The sequence below is a fragment of the Musca domestica genome, unplaced genomic scaffold (assembly GCF_030504385.1).
Source record: "Musca domestica strain aabys unplaced genomic scaffold, Musca_domestica.polishedcontigs.V.1.1 115, whole genome shotgun sequence".
NCBI classification, from domain to species: Eukaryota; Metazoa; Arthropoda; class Insecta; order Diptera; family Muscidae; genus Musca; species Musca domestica.
Window position 1 is genome coordinate 942,194 of NW_026712145.1, and position 23,715 is coordinate 965,908.

The window sequence follows — 23,715 nt, forward strand, 5'->3', positions numbered from 1 at the left end:
GAATAACTTTCTTTCTGGAAAATTCTCACCAAAATGCTTTTGTAGGCTTGTAAAAAATATAATGAGCTGTCACTGGAATAATTTTAACAGCTGTCGGACGAGTGACTTAGAAATGACAGCAGTCTGAGATTTTTTTCAGTTTTTTCATCTCACCCTGTATACATTTTTGGTCAGCGTAAAATTCTAAGACGATCTGTATTCGCGCTAGAGTCAAAACGAATAATGATAGGAAGCTAAAATGTTGCACAGATCAGTCTTTTGTCTACAGGCAGATCAAGTTCGAAGATGGGCTATATCGGTCCACGATATCGATCAGCCCTCATGCAACGGTACCCCCCGATATTTGGTAGTTTGATAATTTTAGGGACATTTTTCACCGGGGTTGTTTCAAATTTCGTATTTAGAATTCGTAATGGGATCTACAGTCTGTGACAGAAAATTGTCTATGCAGGTCCTGGTCTTCGTATAGGCCCCATATATCAGTACCTACCTATATTCGTTATTTTGACGATTTTAGGTACAATATTCACCGAAATTGTTAGAAATTTCCTATTTGACGTTCCTAATAAGAACTATAGCCTGTGTAGCTTTGTTATTCACCGGAATTTTTTCAAGTTTCGTATATGAATATTGTAATGGCTTTTGACAAAAGTAACCTATGCAGGTACACGTCTTCATATACACCCTAATACAACGACTACAATCGGTATTTTTAAAACTTTAAAATAATTTTCAACGATTTTTTTTACAAAAATTTCCAAATTCGTTCCAAATTGTGGAGTGTTCTCGAAATTCGGCCCGGCTGAACATACAGCTTTTTTCGATACTGAATTTTGGTTCAATCAGCCCATGTCTGTTAGACTTTCATATGAAGACAGGCTGTAATTACTTACAACTACCTTAAAACGGAAGCTTTGCCGAAAGATGGGTTCACAAAATCCATATTAAGTGTCTAGAAAAATTTTATGAAAAATTCGTTACTGCTGGTTAATTCCTGATGTTCGTCATTAGTATCTTATTAATGTCACATTATTCCTTGCTGATGGAACTATCTAGTTCAATACAAAATCCATAGTGGTTTATGTTGACATCCTTCCGTTCAAGGCATGTTTGCCAAAGTCACTGCGCAACGAAATAAAGCATATCAAAAGATAAGGAAAAAAGTTTGATATTTATTTAAAACTTATAGGTATATTTACTGCAAATGTGACATAGTTATGTATATTTGCAAATATGGAAGGTTATTAAATTTGCACACGTCATTGAATTCGCGCTATTGAAGTTCGCATGTACATGTGTATTAGAAAAATCCCAAGATGATCTTTTGCCCCTTGAAGACTTTAGGAGTTGGCCTGTTTATAAACTAGTATTCGAAGCTCTTCATAATTTCCATATTCCCATAGGAGAATATAAAGCAATATATTTTGGAGAGCATATATATTCATATAAAAATATCAGGATCATAGTAATCATGGTCTAAGTCAGAATTAGGAAAACAGGCGTGGAAAATATTTTAAAAAACCTACTACTAGAGACTTAGAAAATATTAAAACAAATCTAAGAATGGAAAAAATTAAGAATTTACAATTCATAAATATATTTTTTTAAAAACCCACATTTTATTAAAGTTTGTTATCTTATAAAGTCCTTGAACCACAGTTCCTATAATAATAATTCTTGGAAAAAGTTCCACAAAAATTCATTTATACAGCACTTCATAGGTCTTTAAAAAATTATTATAAACTTTGTGATTGTCGACTCTGTAATACTGAAAAAAATATTTTGAAAATTCTCGAATGAAACCTTGTTAGTACTTGGATGGTTCATGTGTAATATTTTTGAACTTGTAGCTCATTCGGTCTTTAAAAAAATCCTCCGTTACAGACTTGATAGTCCTTTATACTTTATTGAAAAAAACCTCTTTGTCTACCCTTCCCAAAAGTCAAAAATCCAAATCCAGATATTAAAAAAATCTTAAATATCCAAGACTATGGTCCTGAAAGTCCTAAAAATTCGCAGTTGTAGCACCTAATAGCTCTTGAAAAAATAGTTCTTTCAAATCCTCGATTATACACGTTATAGTCCTTCATACACTGTTATAAAAAATTCTCGATGGTAGTTACATGGTCCTTGAAAAACTTTTCATACAAAAACCAGATAATCTAGGAAAAGTATTCTAAAAATCAAATATTAACCCAAACAATTTTCGGAAACATATCCCATGTATAGCCCAGACTAATCCTGGCAAAAATTCTTAGAAATCCACTATTACAGCCTTGATAGTAAATAAAAAGCCCGCACTTCTATGTTTTTGTTACTTTTATGGACCATGAATAGTACTTGAAACAAACATTTCAAAAAAGTTCTCGGAAGTCTATGTGTTTCAAAAAAGTCTTGAAATTTAAAAAAAGTCCCAAGTGTCCTTTCAAAATTTATTTTTAAAAATCATGATTTTTGTGCGGACTGTCCTTGCAAAACTATAAAATTATTATTAAGGCTGTGATATTTCTTGAACAAAATCTAAGTCCTCAAAACGATATACTTAGCAATACATAATTGAGCGCTGAATTTTCTTTGAAAATATATATTTTTAAAAGTCTATATACAAACATAGGCTTTGAAAAAATATTATAAAAAAAATATGCTTTGTTCTCGAAAAATACCTTGCAAAAATATTCAACAAAATCAATACTAGGATTTCGGATATCCTTTTGAAAAATATTCTTTCAAAAGACACCATTTGACAACTTGGAAGGCCCATGGAAAAATATTTTTAAATTATTCCCAAAAATGTATGTCGAATAGATCTTGAAAAAACATTGTTAAAAAACCATATGTGGATCTCGAATATACCTTGAGAACGTTGTGGCTTTTAGGATGCTTAAAAACTGTCATTAAAAATCCTTATTTGAATATAAAGTAATCCTGGAAAAAGCATTTTTAAGGAATTCACACAAGTTCTTTAAAAAAATATATATTATAAAAATACATGTGTTGATTCGAAAATCCTTAAAAACAATATCTTTAAAAATATCCATATTTGGTCCTTAAAAAAAATTAAATATTCTTAAACATTTATATATGGATCTCGAAAAGTCCAAAAAAATATATTTTTATAAAAAATCCCAATTTTAATTTCAAAAATCACGAAAATTGACTTAAAAACTGTCCAAGTTTTCTGGATTGACAGTATTTAAAAAAATAATATTATTAAAAATCCTTATTTGGATCTTGTATAGCCTTTGAAAAATATTCCTAAAACACTCCTCAAAAAATATTTTTAAAATTGCATTTTTGTATCACTAAATTCCTTGAAAAAAATTATTTGACAATAAACGTTTTGTGGCTGGGATAGTTATTAAAAAATGTTTTTAAAAATCCATGTTTGATCCTTTTTTTGAGAATATTTTTTTCAGAAAATATTTAAGATCTGTAATAACCCTATATATTATTAAAACAACCTTTTTGAAAAGAGTCACAAAAGTTCGTGTTTTGTAGCTCTAATGGCACACGAAAAAAAAATTATTTTGTCCAGGATAGTCTTGAAAAATTATATAGAATAAAATCCGTATTTTTGAACAGAATGTTCCTTCATAAAATATTAAAAAATAATTATATTTCAAAATATTCTGACAAAAATGCACTTCTTAGAAATTCCTTATAAAATCCATGCCTGGTGATTCGATGGTCCATCTTAAAATAACCACATTTTGTGGAGATCCTTTAAAACACAATAGTATAAGTAAAGAAGCAGTTAGAATACCCTCCACTGTTTGGAAAGAATTTGGGCATTTTCAAAAAAATAAATAAATAAAATAAGTTGAAAATACTGTTAAAATCATAAAAATACCGAAAATAGGAAGTTACCGTTAAATCTATACGAAGAGGTGAACCTGCATAGGTAAGTTTTGTCATAGGCCATTACAATATTCAAATACGAAAGTAGAAAAAATCCGAACATGCATAGACAATTTTTTTGTCATAGACTGTAGTACCCATTAGGAACTTTAAATACGAAATTTAAAATAACGTCACTGAAGTCATAAAAATACCGAATATAGAGAGGTACCAACATATGGGGGCTATTCGGAGACCTGGACCTACATAGACAATTTTCTGTCATAGATTGATGTACCTATTAAGACCTTCAAATATGAAATTTGAAACCATTCTGGTGAAAAATCTGCAAAATAACGAATATGGAGTGGGGAGGTACCGTTATATGGGAGCTATACGAAGTCCTGAACCTGCATAGACAATTTTTTGCCATTGACTGAAGTACCCATTACGAACTGCAAATACGTAATTTGAAACAATTACGGTGAATAATGCATGTAAAATTAAGAAAATACCGAATATAGCGAGGTACCCTTATATGGGGGCTTTACAAAGGCGTGTATCTTAATAGCCAATTTCCCGTCACAGGCTGAAATATCCGTTACGAACTATCGTTACGAAATTTGAAACAATTCCGGTGAATAATGTCGCTAAAATCTTCAAAATACCGAATATCGGGTGGTACCGTTATATGGGGGCTATATGAAAACGTGGACCTACATGGCCCATTTACGAACTTTACCTGCCTACTGGAAAAATAAACACGTGTGCAAAATTTTAGCCTTCTACCTCAATTCGTTCGAAAGATAGCGTGATTACAACAGACAGACAGACGGGCAGACAGACGGACATGGCTAAATCGACTTAGAATTTTACGCTGATCAAGAATATATTTACTTTGTTGGGTCTGGCATGAGTATTTCGAGGAGTTACAAACGGAATGACAAAGTTAATATACCCTCCATAGGATGTTATATAACAGAAGAACTAAAGGATGATATTTAATAATATTTTACCCACATCAGAAGACCTCTTAAAATGCTTCTATCTACGGAAAACTTTTCGTATGCCTTCTATCAGTAGAATTCTTTTTAAAGTTGGTCTATCTAAATAATATGCTGAAGATCTTCTACCACGAATTATTAGTCGTTTGGGTATAGAAGACATTTTAATGACTGTCTTTAGGGCGCACCTGGAACGTCTTCAGGCTAATGACCAATTCCTTAATGTCTTCTCGGTAAAAAAGTGGTCTCTTGTGGTTCATCTGATCTCTGAAGATCTCTGGAAGGGAAGTTCTTTTTTTAATAGAAGATGTTTTTTTCTATAGAAAACTCCGGTTCAAAGCGTAATTTGCAGAGTAGCCCTATTTTTCTTGAGAAGACTTATTTAAAGTATTCTATTGAAGACCCTGGAAAGCCAATATTCACTATGAATTACATTCAGACGATTATCAATCTATTGAAGAGCACCTGAATATTCTCCATCGCTTCAATAATCTCCATCTATAAGAGACGTTTAGAGGTCCTGATATCAATAAAAAAAAAAACCCTTGAAATGTGCTCTTATAGGCCCTTCATAAAAGGACTATCTCAATTCGGAGGATCCCTAATTTTAAAACGATCTCTTGTTCATCTCTTATCTATCGAAAACCTTTTCAAAATTGCCTATCTTTAAATGAATTGTTTTGAAGATCTTTCTTTAAAAAATGACGGCCTCAAAACCATCCGAATATAGTGGATATATTGAAGATCCTCTACACATAAGACCTCTTGATCGTATATCATGCAAAAAAACTTCTTAAATATTTTATAGTCTTTAAAGGTCTTCTGTGCCCTTGCCGACCTTGTGCTTCTTAATCGAATTTTTTATATCATTTTTTTTCGAAAGACTTTAAAACCCACTTTTTATCGTATACTCATGAGAGCATAGCTCAATAACCCTATTCAAAGGGCCTCCATGAAATCTATTCCCTGTCCCTTCACTCCCCCAGTCACTTCAAATAATCACTCCTCGTTAGTTCAGCGAAATAGTTTTCTGTCAATGATATGCCGCTAGCTTCCTTGTCCCTTCCCCTTGCCGCTCACATGTTGCATGTTTGAATGTCTGCGGCATGCACAGCTGTCAAAAGTTATTTTTACTGTTAAATGTAAACATTTAGAATTAACATTAACTCTTTGTAGCAGTCAGCGGTGTTGTTCGTGTTGTTGTAATTCTTCTTCTTCTTCGTTGATGTTGCCTTCATTCAGACTTGGCGTATTTTTCGCATTTGTTTTTTCTTTTTTCTCCCTTTGGCATATTCATTCGTTTGTCCAACAAACGTTTTTTGATATGCGGTATGCGGAAAATATAACAGGGAAGGGGTTTGTTTTATTTAAATGGAGATGATGATGTGGATTTCCCTGATCCTTGCGAACGTTTGTAGGGGGAGACGAAAAAATCTAGCACACACACAAGCACACATTTGTTGATATAAAAAAAAAAATAAATTTTTCTGTTATAAAAAAAAACAAACTGCGCTGCATTAATGCCACACAAACGAATGTGAGGATGTGTGTTTGCCTTTGAAAAGTTGAATTATTTGCTGTAGCTGATACAAATGTCCTTGTCCTTGTGGAACTCAAAACCAATGGGTATAGGTTACCACCACCAGCCAACCGACTGACTGACTGGATATCAAATAGCAGACATTCTGTTTCCGACATGTCAAGTTGCATGAACTTTTGCCAAAGCCAAATGCAGGTCGTACATTTCCTCTCTTCGTTTTTTTTTTTTCATTCCCCTACTACTGCTCTGTGTAAATATTTATATAAAAAAGAATATGCACATAATGAGTAAATACATGTTAGATATCAAACGAAATTCTGCAAATATTTTCGAATTATTTAAACAGCGAAAAACTGCAGATTGTAGTTTGCACTTTGAAGTAAATATGAATGTGAAAAAAATTTAAAGGGTACATCTGACGTGGATTTTTTAAAGAATATTTTTTTCTAGCAACAAATAAACGTGGATTTTTTAAAGAATTTTTTTTTTCAATCAACAAATAAACGTGGATTTTTTTAAAGAATATTTTTTTCAAGCAACAAATAAACGTGGATTTTTTAAAGAATATTTTTTCCAAACAACAAATAAGCGTGGTTTTTTTACAGAATATTTTTTTCAAGCAACAAATAAACGTGGATTTTTTTAAAGAATATTTTTTTCAAGCAACAAATAAACGTGGATTTTTTAAAGAATATTTTTTTCAAGCAACAAATAAACGTGGATTTTTTAAAGAATATTTTTTTCAAGCAACAAATAAACGTGAATTTTTTTCAAGCAACAAATAAACGTGGATTTTTTAAAGAATATTTTTTTCAAGCAACAAATAAACGTGGATTTTTTAAAGAATATTTTTTTCAAGCAACAAATAAACGTGAATTTTTTTCAAGCAACAAATAAACGTGGATTTTTTAAAGAATATTTTTTCAAGGACGAAATAAACGTGGATTATTTAAAGAATATTTTTTCAAGGACCATCTGACCAATAACCGCGATTTTTTTTAATCCATTGCCTTTTATTGAAATTCTCCCTCCAATCATTTATAACTTTTTTCCTTGTCAAAATTGATTGCTTAGCAAATATTCTCACATCCAACGTGTATGTTACATACATATCCCAAAGAACACACAACTCCATGGTTACATACATACATTGATGTGTCCCCGTGTTGGCATTTGCTCATTATATCGATGACAAAAGAAGTAGCTTCGGTTAAGTTCCTTGCATTTTAATTTCAAATTTCGTCAGAATTGTTGATTTTTTGTCGTTGGTGGTGTAGTTGTTGCTGTTTTTGTCACACAACATCGTTTGCCAAATGCAACAATGATCGTTCCAACGAAACGAAGCGACCGACCATCATTCAGTCATTAAATTACATTTCATGAGGAGTGTTTACTTCCGTTTTCAGGCTTTGTTTGTACCCCAAGTGAAATAAATTAAATTGTACCGAGGAGTTGTTAGTTTTGTTCTCCATTTTTTTTTTCGTTTTGCGTGGCATGGTAAACAAAGTCAACAAATTCTGCGAAATTACCCCCGAAAATAATAATGAATTATTTGCATGGAACATTGAAGTGATGGACAAGAAGATTTGGTAAAAAAAAATAATTAAATTTTTAATTTTTAAAAATAATAATTATATATTTTAAATTTGATTAGATTAAGGATATAAAATGGTTGCTGAAGTTATTTCATATTATCAAGACTTTTTTAATGACTCCCATATTTTCTTTAATTTTGCAGGTAAGGGCCCCATAATTCTTTGAAAAAGTGGTAAGATTTAATATAACTATAAATATCAGTGCATACATATATGGGAGTTTTGAGTGATGTGGAATTGATTTAAATCTACGGGCATCAGAAGCACTGTAAATAATTATAGAGTAAAAATATTCAAACATATGGCACATATAGAATAAAAAATGAGTGACAAATCGATTCTGGTGAAACGGCGTTCAGCAAGATTATGAAAGGCACTAAAATCTTCTAAATTTGGTACTGCGTGAAGGAATGCTGCCTGAAAGCTGAAATTTGGCATTAGAATAACCGTTAGTGTGCAGGATTGAGATTTGGAGGTGGTCTTGGAACTACGTACGAAAAAGTACTAAATGATACCACATTTGATAGTTGGGCAAGGGATTGATTTGGAAGTTTGGCATAAGAATTACCTTTGTGCAGTTTAGTTAATAAATTTTAAAGAATATTTTTGTAAAGAACTATCCAAACAATCAACGTGGATTTTTGTAAACAATACTTTTTAAAGAAAAATATTTCTTTAAAAAAACCATTTGAGCAAAAATCTAGGATTTTTTGAAGAATGTGTTTTCAAGGACCATTAGACCAATAACAAACGTCGATTTTTTAAATAATATTTGTTCAAGGACCATCTGACCAATAAAGGTGAATTTTTTAAAGAATATTTTTTCAAGTACCCAAGAACCAATACACTTGGCTTTTTTAAAGAGTATTTTTATAGGATCCTTGAGAAAATATTTTTAAAAAAATCTACGTTTATTAGCCAAATGGTCCCTGAAAAGTATTTTTTGTAAAATACACATTTATTGGTCAGATTGTCCCTGAAAAATGTTTTCAAACAGAAATTCTTTTAATTATCTATTTTAAGGATTTTTTAAAATATATTTTTTGGCGATTAAATAAACATAGAATTTTTAAAAAATATTTTTTAAGGATCAAATAAACGTGGATGTTTTTAAAAATATTTTTTCAAGGAGCAAATAACGGTGGATTTTTTAAAAAATATTTTTTCAAGAAGCAAATAACGGTGGATTTTTTAAAAATATTTTGTTAAGGATTTAATAAGTCTGAATTTTTAAAAAAATATTTTTTCAAGGATCAAATAACCATGGATTTCTTAAAAAATATTTTTTCAAGGATTCAATAATTTTTAAAAATTTTTTTTTTTTCAAGGATTCAATAATTTTTAAAAAAATATTTTTTCAAGGATCAAATAACCATGGATTTCTTAAAGGATATATTTTTAAGGATTCAATAAGTCTGAATTTTTAAAAAAATATTTTTTTAAGGATGAAATAACCATGGATTTTTTAAAAAATATTTTTAAGGATCCAATAATTGTAAATTTTTTAAAAAAATATATTTTTTGGGGATGAAATAAACATAGATTTTGAAAAAAAAATATTTTTTTAACCTGAAGGTGGATTTTTTGAAAAATATTTTTTAAGGATCATCTAAACGTGGATTCTTTAAAAAATATTTTTTCAAAGATCAATTAAACGTGGATTTTTTAAAAAATATTTTTTAAGGATCAACTAAACGTGGATTCTTTAAAAAATATTTTTTAAGGATCATCTAAAAGTAGATTCTTTAAAAAAATATTTTTTAAGGATTATCTAAACGTGGATTCTTTAAAAAATATTTTTTAAGGATCATCTAAACGTGGATTCTTTAAAAAATATTTTTTTAAAGATCAATTAAACGTGGATTTTTTAAAAAATATTTTTTAAGGATCATCTAAACGTGGATTCTTTAAAAAATATTTTTTAAGGATCATCTAAACGTGGATTCTTTAAAAAATATTTTTTAAGGATCATCTAAACGTGGATTCTTTAAAAAATATTTTTTAAGGATCATCTAAACGTAAATTCTTTAAAAAGTATTTTTTGAATTTTTTAGAAAATATTTTTTTAGGAATCAAATTAAATTGGATTCTTTAAAAATTATTTTTTCATTAAAAGTGGATTTTTTAAAAAATATTTTTTTAGGATCATCTAAACGTGGATTTTTTAAAAACTATTTTTTCAAAGATCAATTAAACGTGGATTGTTTAACAAATGTTTTCTCAAGGATCAGTTGAACGTGGATTATTTAAAAATGTTTTCTCAAGGATCAATTAAACGTGGATTTTTTTAAAATTATTTTTCAAGGATCAATTAAACGTGGCTTTTTTAAAAATTATTTTTTCAAGGATCAATTAAACTTGGCATTTTTAAAAATTATTTTTTCAAGGATCAAATAAACTTGGCATTTTTAAAAATTATTTTTTCAAGGATCAAATAAACAAACAAGGATCATATTGAGGTTTCTTATGGTATCTGGAATTGAGATTTGGAGTTTGTTTTGGAAATGTGTACTAACGTTGTTCGAAAAGTACTAGAAAAGTACTTATTTGATGAAGGGATAGGGCTTTAGTCCTCAAATTTGATACTGAGGTCCCTCCTGATATCTGGAATTAATAGATGGAGTTAGTTTTGGAAATGTGTACTATAATTGTACGAACAGTTCTGAATGGTGCTATATTTAGTATTGTATGAAGGAATAGAACTAAAATTCTGAAATTTTATATTGAGGTCACTGTTGGCTTCTAGGTAGGAAAAATTGTATGTGGATCTTGTAAAAATATATTTTAAATATTGGAAATTCGCCGAAAAAGACTATTTCAAAGCCTCTCAGCGCATTGAAAGTGAAGATGTTAGGTCACGATTTTCTTGAATATAACAACCAAAATGTAAATTCAATACCATTCTTGATTGGTTATACAATACCAGGGAATTTTATTTAAAATTTTAAAAATCTCTACTCCATACCCTCCGAATAGGGTTCCACACCCCAATCATATCCCTTGGCTGTACACTAAAATGTCCTTACTCACTTCACCATAAGCTGGGTGGCCTGAGATGTAAAAGTGTTTATTGTTACACACATGTACATATATATCCAGCTTAATATTGCCGTTCTCTAAAACTACACAATAACAGATACTATTATTAACTTGTCCATAACAGTGGGTGGTATCTGATTATGGCCATACAATGTTGTGGTTGGGTGTATTTTTTAATTATCACGATGGCATTCCATTCATTAAATGGAAAAAAAATGAAACGATTTGGTTTCTCCTGCTTGTGCCTGGCATCAGGACAATAATAAAACTGAACATTATAAGAAAAAAATAATAAATACAACAAAACAAAAAAGGAAGGCAAAAAAAAAGAAACTTGCAGAAAAAATGAAGCAAAAAACTAAAACCAAAGTCAGCTTCAATATCAAGTTCAGAATATGGGAGAGAAAAAAAAAAGCAGCGATGGATGTAAGCAAAATAAACGAAAGTTTTGTTTTGTTTTTCTTTACCCATTTTTTGTTGTTGTTTTGTTTTTTGCACACCCCCCCCCCCCCCATCCAAGTCCACATATGAAATATGTTGTTCGAGTGCCATAAACTTGCTCACACTATCACCCAGCCATTTCAGGGACAAGCAATGACTTTGGCAATATCATTGAATGGACAACAACAAAAAACTTCACCATGGAAATTTGTGATAAACATACAGTCATACAACAACAACAAAAACTAACAATAACAAGCTTATAGGGCAAAAAACCTGAGAAATTATTAGCTATTTGACCAACAGCAAATCAGATGTTGTATCAGAGCTTTTAACTAATATCAAAAGTTCCAGGACAATTTCCTGGGGGGAGAGAGAGTGGGAGTGGGGGAAGAACAAAAAAAAATGTCATCACATCAAAGTAGTACATCATAGATCAGAAAAAAAAAAAACACAGGAAGGACAACGACAACAGCAACAATCTGTTGGTTGTTTGTTGTGAAAAAAGATTTCCAGCGATTCACTGAACATTGATGGACATGCAGAGGAAATATGGAACAAAGAACTGGACAAAATTCACAAAGGCAAAAAAAAAAAACAGTAAGGAACAGTCAAAAGTCGGGAGGGGTCGACTATATGATACTCTACACCACTATGCATATTTAGTAGAGCTCCCATAACAAAAGAATTTATTTGAAGTAGATCATACCACCTTTCAAAATTTGGCTTTAGAGGAGTTAGAGTTTGGTTTCAGATGAAACTTATATTTAGGAGGCATTTCCGATTTTATTAAAAAAATGTAAATAGGAGCCTAGTTCCCCAAAATGGAAACGTACGTCCCGAAATTCACTCCTTTTGGGCTGATATTAGCCATTATTTCCACTATAAACCTGAAATCGGATTTAGGATATCTTTGGGAGCTATATCCAAATCTGAGTCGATCTCGATAAAATTTAGCAAAGGTATTTCCAAGCTCTATAAGATATCTGGCACCAATACGAATATGAGAGACCTAAAGACCAAAACGGATGAAACATATATATAGGAGTTATCAACCGATTTTCTCCAAATTTGATGTACATACTTCTAGACTAGATTCGGTCGGATGTACCAAAATTCAGGTCATATAGACTTATATTGGCCATTCGGTGCACAATTAAACCGAAAATTGTTGAAGGTATATATGGGAGATATATTCAAATCTGAACTCATCTTGACAAAATTTGACACACTTATTTCAGAGCTGTATATCATATCTGGTACCAAATATCATTCTTGTGGAGTGCATATTACGCATGTGAGGGACTTAAAACCCCAAATCGGATGAAACATATATATGGGAGCTATAACTATATCTGAACTGATTTTCTCCAAATTTGATGTACTTACTTCTAGACTGAATTCGGTCAGATGTACCAAAATTCAGGACTTTTTGACTGATATTGGCCATTTGGTGCACAACTAACCCGAACTCTGTTGAAGATATATATGGGATATATATATATATATATATATATATATATATATATATATATATATATATATATATATATATATATATATATCAAAAGGGTTCGTCCTTGGGCCCAACAAATATTGTTTGGAAAATTTCATCACAATCGAACAATAAATGCGACCTGCATTTTGTTCACAAGAATACTGGGACGGACGGACGGACATGCTTAAATCGTCCCAGAAAGTGATTCTATGAAGATCCTCAAAAGTAACTATTGGTCTATCTGGCGTCCTTCTCCATTTGCACAAAGACATAATACCCTTACCACTATGTGGTTGAGGGTATAAAGAAAACAAATTAAAAAGCAGTAAGTTCGGCCAGGCAGAACTTTGAATACACCCCACCATTTAGATAAAATTTGGAAATTAAAAAAAGAATCTATTAAAAATTCTTTTAAAATTATACCTCTTACCAAATATAGCCGTTATATTTGGGGTCTATACGAAGACGTGGACCTGCATAGGCAACTTCTGTCATAAGCCATTACAATACTCTAGTACGAAATCATCAAAATACCGAATATCGGGAGGTATCGTTATATGAGGGCTATACGAAGACCTGGACCTACATAGACAATTTTCTGTCACAGGCTGTAGTATCTGTTAGGAACTCCGAATACGATATTTTAAACAAAATATAAAATATTGTACCTAAAATCTACAAAATACCGAATCCAGGGAGGTACTGCTATATCTGGGCTATACAAAGACCCAGACCCACATAGACAATTGTTCTGCTATAGGCTGTAGTTTCCATTACGAACTTCAAATAACAAATTTGAAACAATTCCGGTGAATAATGTCGCTAAAATCATGAAAATACCGAATATAGGGAAGTTCCGTTATAAGGGAGCTATATGAAGGTCTGGACCTGCATAGAAAAGTATTTGCCACAGACTGTAGTATCCATTACGAACTTGAAACACCAAATTTGAAACAATTCCGATCAATAATGTCGCTAAAATCATCAAAGTACCGAATATCGGGAGGTGCCGTTATATGGGGGCAATAGGAAGGCAATTTTCCAATCATAGAGAGATTTTCCGTCATAGAGAGAAGTACTCTTTAGGAACTTCATATACGAAATTTGAAACAATTCCGGTGAATAATGCAGCGAAAATCATTAAAATACCGAATATAGGGAGGTGTGGTTATATGGGGGCTATATGAAGACCTGGACCTGCATAGACAATTTTTTGTCACAGACTGTAGTGCTCATTAGGAACTGCAAATACGAAATGTGAAACAATTCCGGTGAATATTCCACCTAAAATCGTATAAGTACCGAACACATGGTGGAACCGATATATGGAGGCTATACGAAGACGTGGACCTGCACGGACAATTTTATGACACCTGCTGTAGTATCCATTACGAATTCTAAATAAGAAATTTGAAACAACCCAGGTGAATTATGTCCCTAAAATTATCAAAAATATTGAAAATCACGGGGTACCGTTGTATGGGGGCTATGCGATATCGTAGACCCCATCTTCCAGGGGGTAAAGTGCTTAGAAAGAACATCTAGCATAGATTTTTAGACAATTCCATTGACAAATGTAGCCAAGATCATCAAAACACCGAACATAAGGAGTTACCGTTATATGGGAGATGTACGATATCGTGGACCTATATAGACGATACTCTTCCCGGGGGTAGAGTACTCAGAAGGAACTCCTTTTGTGGATTTTCAGACGATTCCATTGAAAAATGTGGCTAAAATCATCCAAATACCGAATGTCGGGGGTATCGTTATATGGAGGCTATACGATATCATGGACCGATATAGCCCATCTTCGAACTTGACCTGCCTGCAGACAAAAGACAGACCTGTGCAAAATTTTAGCTTCCTATATTTATTCGTTTTGACTCTAGCGCGAATACAACAGACGGACGGATGGACAAGGCTTCATCGTCTTCGAATTTTACACTGATTAAGAATATATATAATTTATCAAGTCTAAAATTATTATTTCGATGATTTACAGACGGAATGACGAACTTAATATACCCTCCATACTATGCATGGTGGAGGGGAAAAATAACTAGGAGCCATCAAGAGAATTTTTTGCAATGTCCTTCAATATGGGAGAAAAAAACATTTCAAACTTGGTTTGATACAAAAATAGAAAAAATCTGAAAATGTGTAAAAAAGAACGTTGGATTGTAATAACAAAAGCGAAACCATTGCCAGGATAAAAAAAAAAACACCAACAGCAAAAAAATCCAAAACAATCTTCTAAACACAGAAACCATCCTTGTCTGTCTCGGAGACAAGGAATCAAAGTGAAAGAGGAAAATGGAATTGGAAAAAAAAAAAAAAAAACATTATGACTATATTGTTGTTGCATAGTGCTGGTGTCGGCAGACAGCCGGACAGACTACGAAAAACCTAATGCATCTTCGAAATACACTCACATCTGAAGCATATACAAATAACGCCGAGTACTTGCTAATGCAATTGCTCGAGCAATAGCAATAACACAATACATGAATAAATTCTGCAAAACTTATGCATGATAATAGAGCTCAGATGGTTGCCGAAAAAAAAATAGAAAATAATAACAAAGTCAAACAAATAATCCCTTCCATTGCAATGTGGAGCAGGAAGGGGAATATGATGGCACATGATATTATTTATAAATATATTTTATGGATTTAAGATTTAACAAGTCTTCTCTGACCAGAGAACCTTCAAAAGATATTAACCATCTTTCAGCCGCAAAAATACCTTTAATGGGTATCCAAGACGGGAACACATTCAACAGGTTTCGCACAGCTAGAAAACTATTAACAGTTTTTTTTTTATAGCTAGAAGACCCCAAAGAAGTCTTCTTTAGAAATAACATCTTTAAAAGGTATTCCGTGGCTTCTAGAGATCCTTATCAAGTCTTCTACTCGTGCCATGGGCGTTAGGAAGTATTATATGAGTAGATCTTCTACATCTCCTTGAAGCACAGACGGATTTTAAAGGTTCTTATACGGTTTAAGGAAAGGCTGCAAGACCCTTATCGGATCTTCTATGACTATACAATCAATAATAGGTCTTTTATGATCAGAAGGTCATTACCATATCTATGGCGAAAAGGCCAATAACCAATAAGAACTGTAAGATGCCTACCTAGGACCAAGGGCTAGATGGACCTCAAAAAGTATTATGTAGTCAGATTATCTACAGTTCCTTGAAGTATATAAGGGTTTTAACGAGTCTTATATGGTTTAAGGAAATGCATCTCCTCTTGTATGGCTACAAGTTCCTTATCGGATCTTCTTTGTCTATACAACCGTTAATAGGTCTTCTATGGTGGAGAAAGTCAATATTGTTTTATGGCTTTTATAGATCCTTATCAAGTCGTGCCATATGGTCTTTGACCAGAGGGACCTCAAAAAGTATTGTATACACAAATCCTCTACAGTTCATTTATGCATAGAACGGGTGATATTGTTTAAAGAAATTTAACGGCTATTGTATGGCTACAAGTCCCTTATCGGATCGTCTATGGATGTGCAACCGTATATATGTCTTTTGTGGTCTAACATTTATAACTGTAAGAAATTAAACACTCCCTAAATGCCTTCAAGACTTTTATATGATCTTCAACGCCGCAAAACCTGCAGAAGCCCCTTAACTGCTAGAAAAAAGTTATCAGGTTTTAATACCCCAAAAAAATAACAGGTTAAGAATATCTGGATTATACTGGAATAAGGTCTTTAAGATGTCATAAATGGCAAGATATCCTTTTAACGGTCTTCTATAGCTAAAAGTCCTTCAAGGGGTTTTCTTTAGATAGAACAATCTCTTCCGGGAACCTATGACTACAATACAATTTAAGGTCACATATTTTAAGGCCAAAAGATGATTAATAAGTTTTCTATACTCAGAAGGCCTTTACAGAGGTTCGATGTCTAAAAAACTATTTTCAGGGTTTCTACGTCTAGGAACCGAAATGTATTGGCCATAAGACCTTTGGAAGGTTTTACATTGAAAAAAAAAAAAAAACATTAAACAGGCATTTTGGGCTAAACGGTTGTTCAAAGACCTTATATGACTTAAAAGGCCATAAATGGGTCATTTGTGGATTAAGAACTCCTCAGGATAGATGATATGTAAAAAATCTGCTTAGTCCAAAACGATCACAATATATATCCCACACCTAAAATACCTAGAACCCTTTACGAACACTAAGTGCAGAATTTAAAAAAAAAAACTGCTCTAGAAAATATGTGACAGATATGTGCAAACTTTTAGCCTCCTTCCACAATTCATTCGAGAGATAGACAGACGCACATCGTTAAATTGACTCAGAACTTTACGCAGATAAGAATATATACATACTTTGTAGGGTCTTACGCAAATATTTAGAGGCGTTACAAACGGAAGGAGAAAGCAAATATACCCTTCATAGTATGATGGAGGTTAAGAAATAAAATAAAAAATAAATTGTGACCGATGACTTCAAAATGCCTGTTGGATTTTTTGTGAGGTGTAATTTTTTCCATCTAATTTGGTTGGAAATTGAAACGGAGACCCCTATAATACCGAAGGTCGTCAGGTTTTGTGATGAACCTTTAATTTTTTTAATTCACTTTTTTGGAACCTCTTTCAAACAGGTTCAAGAAAATACGCCTTTTGTTATCCTTAAAAAGTTGCTCTTAAAAATATTCGCCAAAAATTAACGTTTTCCAATTATTATTCATAAGAAAATCACATTTAGAAGATTGCAAAAAGTATTTCTAAGAAATAATTTTATTAAAAAAACAAGTAAGGAAAGGCTACAGTCGAGCGGGGCCGACCGTTGAATACCCTACAACACTATAATAAACCATACAGTTTATTAGGCGAAATACTCGACAGAATTTCACAAGATATTGTGACAAATAATAAAAGACAACCATCAGGTTTCGTTCTCTAATTTTCGAATAATAGCAACTTAAACTAATTTGCTCATTTCCAATTTATTGGTAGATGTCGCACGTAAATGGTTGCTTCCTAGATCTGGAACCAATATTTCCCAAAGACCTATAATCTCTCAGAAGTGACAAAAAATTAACATTTATCATTGGTTTTTGACTGAAACGCATCTATATGAGATACAGACATTTGACTATATTCTTCAACGAAATCAGCGTTAACGAAGTAGTCAGAAGTGCGTCTTTCCTGTGTTTGTGAATTCTCCAAAAGTCACTGGAGTGGACATTTTCGTATTTTGTCTACAAATACAAATATTTTTGGATGGCCATCCAAAACTGCTTGGCTTTGCAATGTCCAGTAACTCCCATTCAAATGTGCGTGAGGATCGGGCGATAATTACGACCTCCTGACAATTTTGCAGTTTTTTGGTCCATTTCAACCCCTAAATATATGGCGATCATCTCCAAAAAGAGTAGGCTTCTATTCTGACCCTCATCTTATCTCCATGCAAAATTTCGTAAGGATCGGGCCATAAATGCGATCTGTATATGATATCCTGATATCCCAACTACTTAGTTTTGTTAGCTGTAGAAATATTACCAAATGTTTAATTCAAAATTAAAATATGCCAAAAATATGACAAAATGGAAAAAATATTTTACAAAATCAATATTTTCATCTTTAGAGAGATATTTTTATGCGATTTTTTTAGACGTTTTATGTTTCCTGTCAAGAGGCCATTCTGAATTAATGAGAACTCTCGAAATCAGTCCAGCCGTTCTCGACATATAAGAGATTTTTCAAGCATATCTTCTTTGATAAACATATATATCGCACATATTTTGCTATATATCCGTTTTGTTGGATGTTAACATCAATGTAAAGATCAGAAGTAACCTTGTCATGGCTTTGTGATTTCGCTGGGATTTAAAATATTCGCGGTTTAATGAAAAATTTTAAATTTTTTCAACAAAAAAGATATGGTCTATTTTACCCGCTAAATATTATCCGATGACCACCCAAATGGGTAGGCTTCTTGCCAGCCCTAAACTCTAGCTACATGCGAAATTCCGCGTCGATTGGTCCATAATTGCGACCTGTATAGCTACTGCAAAATCCGACATTTTTTCAGTTTTTGGTCCATTTCAACCCTTAAATATTATGCGATCATCACCAAAAGAAATAGGGTTCTATTCTGACCCTAGCCCCACCTCCATTTTAAATTTCGTGAAGATCGGACCATAATTGCGGCCTGTAGAGTGATTACAAATTAACATGGACAGACGGACAGACGGACAGACGGACGGACGGACATACATAGCTAGATCGACTCAGCTCGGCGAGCTAGGAAGATCCATATATACTTTCCTATGTGGAAAATCAATATTTCGTGGTGTTACATAATTTTTGGCCCAATCAAACTTATAATACCCACAACACATAGTGTTGTAGGGTATAAAAAATAATAATAAAAATCCACTTTAAGCCGATCTTTAACAACCCGCTTAAAAAAAGTACGTTTTGTGAAGACCTTTTGGAAAACATTCCTAAAAAAATAATAACTTTATTTGGCCCTTAAAAGTTATTTTCAAAAAATCCAAGTTTTGTTGGCCTTTGTGGTCTTTAAAAAATATTCTCCAAAAATCTACTTTTTACTTGTCCTTAAAAATCCAAGATTTGAGGCGATCTTAAAGTTTGAGTGGATTTATAGTTGTTCTTGAAAATATATTCCATGTTTCATATTCTGTGGCTTAAAACCTATTTTTAGGAATTCATGTTTTGTGGTCCTTAAAAAACTTTTCCTAAATGATCCACATTTTGTTATCATTTATTCTTAGAAAACCCAATTTCTGTTGGTCCTTAAAAATAAAAGTTTTGTGGTGATCCTTTGAAAACATTATTTTAACAATTTTAGTTTTGTATGATAGTCCTTGAAAATATATTTTAAAAATCGTTTAGCAGGTCTGTAATGACTCGAAGAACTCTTATGGGGTATTTTTGGCCAAAAGGCCTGTAGCTGATCCCCTGGGCCAGAAGATCCTCAATAGGTGTTCCACGAAGAATCACGAGTCTCTTCTTTTGATTATAACATCTCCAGAGAAGAGAGATCTTTTTGCAAGATTCCAAAGGGTCTACTATATTTTTAATGTCTTCAAAATTAAATCGATTTTCTATAGTCAAAAGATCTTCATCAAGTTCTCCATGCCTAGAAGAGTTCTTTAAAAGAATGAATTCCTTTTAACTTTTGTACTTGCTACATTGCAAATCTCCAACATGTCTGACACTTTTTTGCCTCATATTTTTCCTCCTCTTCTGCCCCACAGTTTTGCCACCCCTGCTGCCTATGATAATAATTATGCCATTGAATCCGTTTGACTTGGAAGAGTTTGTTTTACTTTTGCATTGGTCACATATGAGTTATAACTTTGCTTGAGTTTTCCTCGGAGAAATTGTATTCCATTGTCGAGGTCTTTTTTATTTCTGTTTTCCAGATATAAATATTGATCAAGCCAGTAAGTTCAGTAACAGTCCAGTGGTGACCAAACAATTTATGTGGATGGGAGGGGATATTTCCAAAGACAATAGAACTACCTTCAACTGGACAAATGACCAAAAGGGGTAGCCAGAAGAAAGCAGTGGCACAGCAGTAAAGCAAAACAATACCAACACAAAGTATTTATGATTTGCAACAAGTTTTCGTTATTTATTTTTCTTGTAGTTGTTGTTGTTGGTTTTTCATATTTTTTTCTCTTCATTTTTTCTTGCTGTTGCTGCCACACGATTTCGCAATGACAGCAATAGAATTTCTTTTACTTAACATTCAGCATTTCTATCTTTTTGCAGCTGCTGGTATGAAAAGCAAACACAAAACTTGGACATGGCAAAAAAAAAAACAAGAAGTGAAAGAAAAATAAATAGTTTTCATATTGGCACGCACACACGTACAGACACAGATATGGAGACACACACTCGCCAGAACTCGATGGAGATTCTAAGAAAACGAACAGCAACTCAAATAAATTCAAGTTGAAAAGCAAGGCAGGGCAGTAAAAAAACCTGTAAAGAAAGACCTAAATTCGGGCGGACCGACTTTATGATACCCTACACCACTTTGCTAATTTTGTAAAGCTCCACATAACAATTAAAAGATTTTATGGGAGAAGCATTTGTATCTTTTAAATTCGGACTTGTATTGCCCATTTGCTGCACAATTAATTTGAAATCGGATAAAGGTATATATGGAGCTATATATAATCGGAACCGATCTCCATAAAATTTGGCAAATATATTTCTGAGGTGTATTTTATATATTTCCCGGAATATCGTTGTTACGGAGTGCATATTACGGCTGTGGGTAAAAAATATAACAAATCGGATGAACAATATATATGGGAGCTATAGCTATATCTGAACCGATTTCGATCAAATTTGACGTACTAGCTTCTAGACTCAATCCGGTCGCATGTGCCAAATTTCATTCCATTTGGACAAATATTAGGTGTTTGGTGCACAATAAAAGGTAAATCGGACGAAGTTATATATGGGAGCTACATCCAAATCTGAACCGATCTCGATAAAATTTAGCAAAGGTATTTCTGAGCTGCATTTGATATACTTCCCTGAATATCGTTGTTACAGAGTGCATATTACGGCTGCGGAGGACTAAAATAACAAATCGGATTAACAACATATATGGGAGCTATATCTAAACCGATCTTCACCAAATTTGGCATACTAGCTTCTAGACTCAATTCGGGCGTTAGTGCCAAATTTCATCCTATTTGGACAAATATTAGACGTTTGTTGCACAATAAAAGGTAAATCGGACGAAGTTATGTATGGGAGCTATACCCAAATCTGAACCGATCTCGATAAAATTTGGCAACGGTATTTCTGAGCTGCATTTGATATATTTCCCCAAATATTGTTGTTACAGAGTGCATATTACGGCTTGGGAGGATAAAAATAACAAATCGGATGAACAATATATATGGGAGCTATAGCTACATCTGAACCGATTTCGATCAAATTTGGCATACTTATTTTCAGGCCTAATTTGGTTGTATGTGCAAAATTCCATACCATTCGGGCTGATATTATACGTTTGGTGCACAATAAAAAGCAAATCAGATGAAGATATATATGGGAGCTATATCTAAATTTTGGCCGATTTTCTCCAATTTCAATAGGGTTCGACATTGGGCCAAACAAATGTTGTTTGAAAAATTTCATTTCAATCGGATAATAAATGCGATCTGCATTTTGTTCACAAGAATACATGGACAGACGGACAGACGGACTGGCATAAATCGACTCAGAATGTGATTCTATGCAGATCCTCAAAAGTAACTATGGATCTATCTCGTTTCCTTTTTCCTCTTACAAACAAATGCACAACGACATAATACCCAGACCACCTTGTGGTGTAGGGTATAAAAATAAGAAAACAAAAACCAGTAAAAAAACTGTAAGGGCCGAACTTTTAATACCCTCCACCATTTGGTACAAATTTGGCAATTTTCAAAAAAAAATTTGTTAAAATCTTAAAAATGCCGAATGGCTATTCGACGACGTGAACCTGCATAGTCAACTTTTGTCATAAGTTATTACAATATTTAAATGCGAAACTTGAAGAAAAATCTGTTTAAAATATAGCTAAAATCATCAAAATACTGAATATAGGGGGTACCGTTATATGGGGGCCATACGATGACGTGGACCTGCACAGACAATTTTCTGGGATGGGCTGAAGTATCCATTACGAACTTCACATGCGAAATTTATAACAATCCCGGTAAATAATGCCGCTAAAATCATCAAAATACCGAATATCGGGGGGTACGGTATATGGTGGCTATACGAAGGCGGGGACCTACATGGCCCATTTTCTGTTTTATGCTGCAGTATGTATTACGAACTTCAAGCACCAAATTTGGAACGATTCCGTTAAATAATGTCGCTAAAATTATCAAAATACCGAATATCGGGGGGTACCGTTATATGGTGGCTATACCAAGACGTGGACCTACATGGTCCATTTTCTTTTTTATGCTGCAGTATGTATTACGAACTTCAAACACCAAATTTGGAACGATTCCTTTAAATAATGTCGCTAAAATCATCAAAATACCGAAAAACGGGAGGTACCGTTATATGGGGGCTACATGAAAACGTGGACCTATACATATAATGTTACCCCACTGGAGCTAGAATCCATTACGACTTACAGAGGTCAATTTTTCAGACAAATCCGTGGAAAAATGTGGCAAAAATAATCAAAATACCGAATATCGGGAGGTACCGTTATATGGGGGCTATACCAAAACGTGGACCGATATATCCCATTTCCAATAGCAACCATCCTAGTGACAATACACACACTTGTGCCAAATTTCAAAGGTCTACGTCAAATAATGTGGGCTCTATCGTGATTTCAACAGACAGACGGACAGACAGACAGACAGACAGACAGACGGACAGACAGACAGACGGACAGACAGACAGACGGACATCGCTAAATCGTCTTAGAATTTTATGCTGATTATGAATATATATACTTTATGGGGTCTACGACGAATATTTAGAGGTGTTACAAACGGAATGACAAAGTTAATATACCCTCCTACCCATGGTGGAGGGTATAATAATAGACAAGAAATGAAAATAAAAGTAACTAAATAACAATTCAAACAAATAAAATGTACGACAACTCTTTGTATGGCAGAGATATGTACATTTTTAGATACGTACCCCCGTACATAGCTTTACATTGCACAGGTTTTCTCTATGTATTTTTTTTTTGCTTTCCAGTCCATAGGACAGTTCCATTAG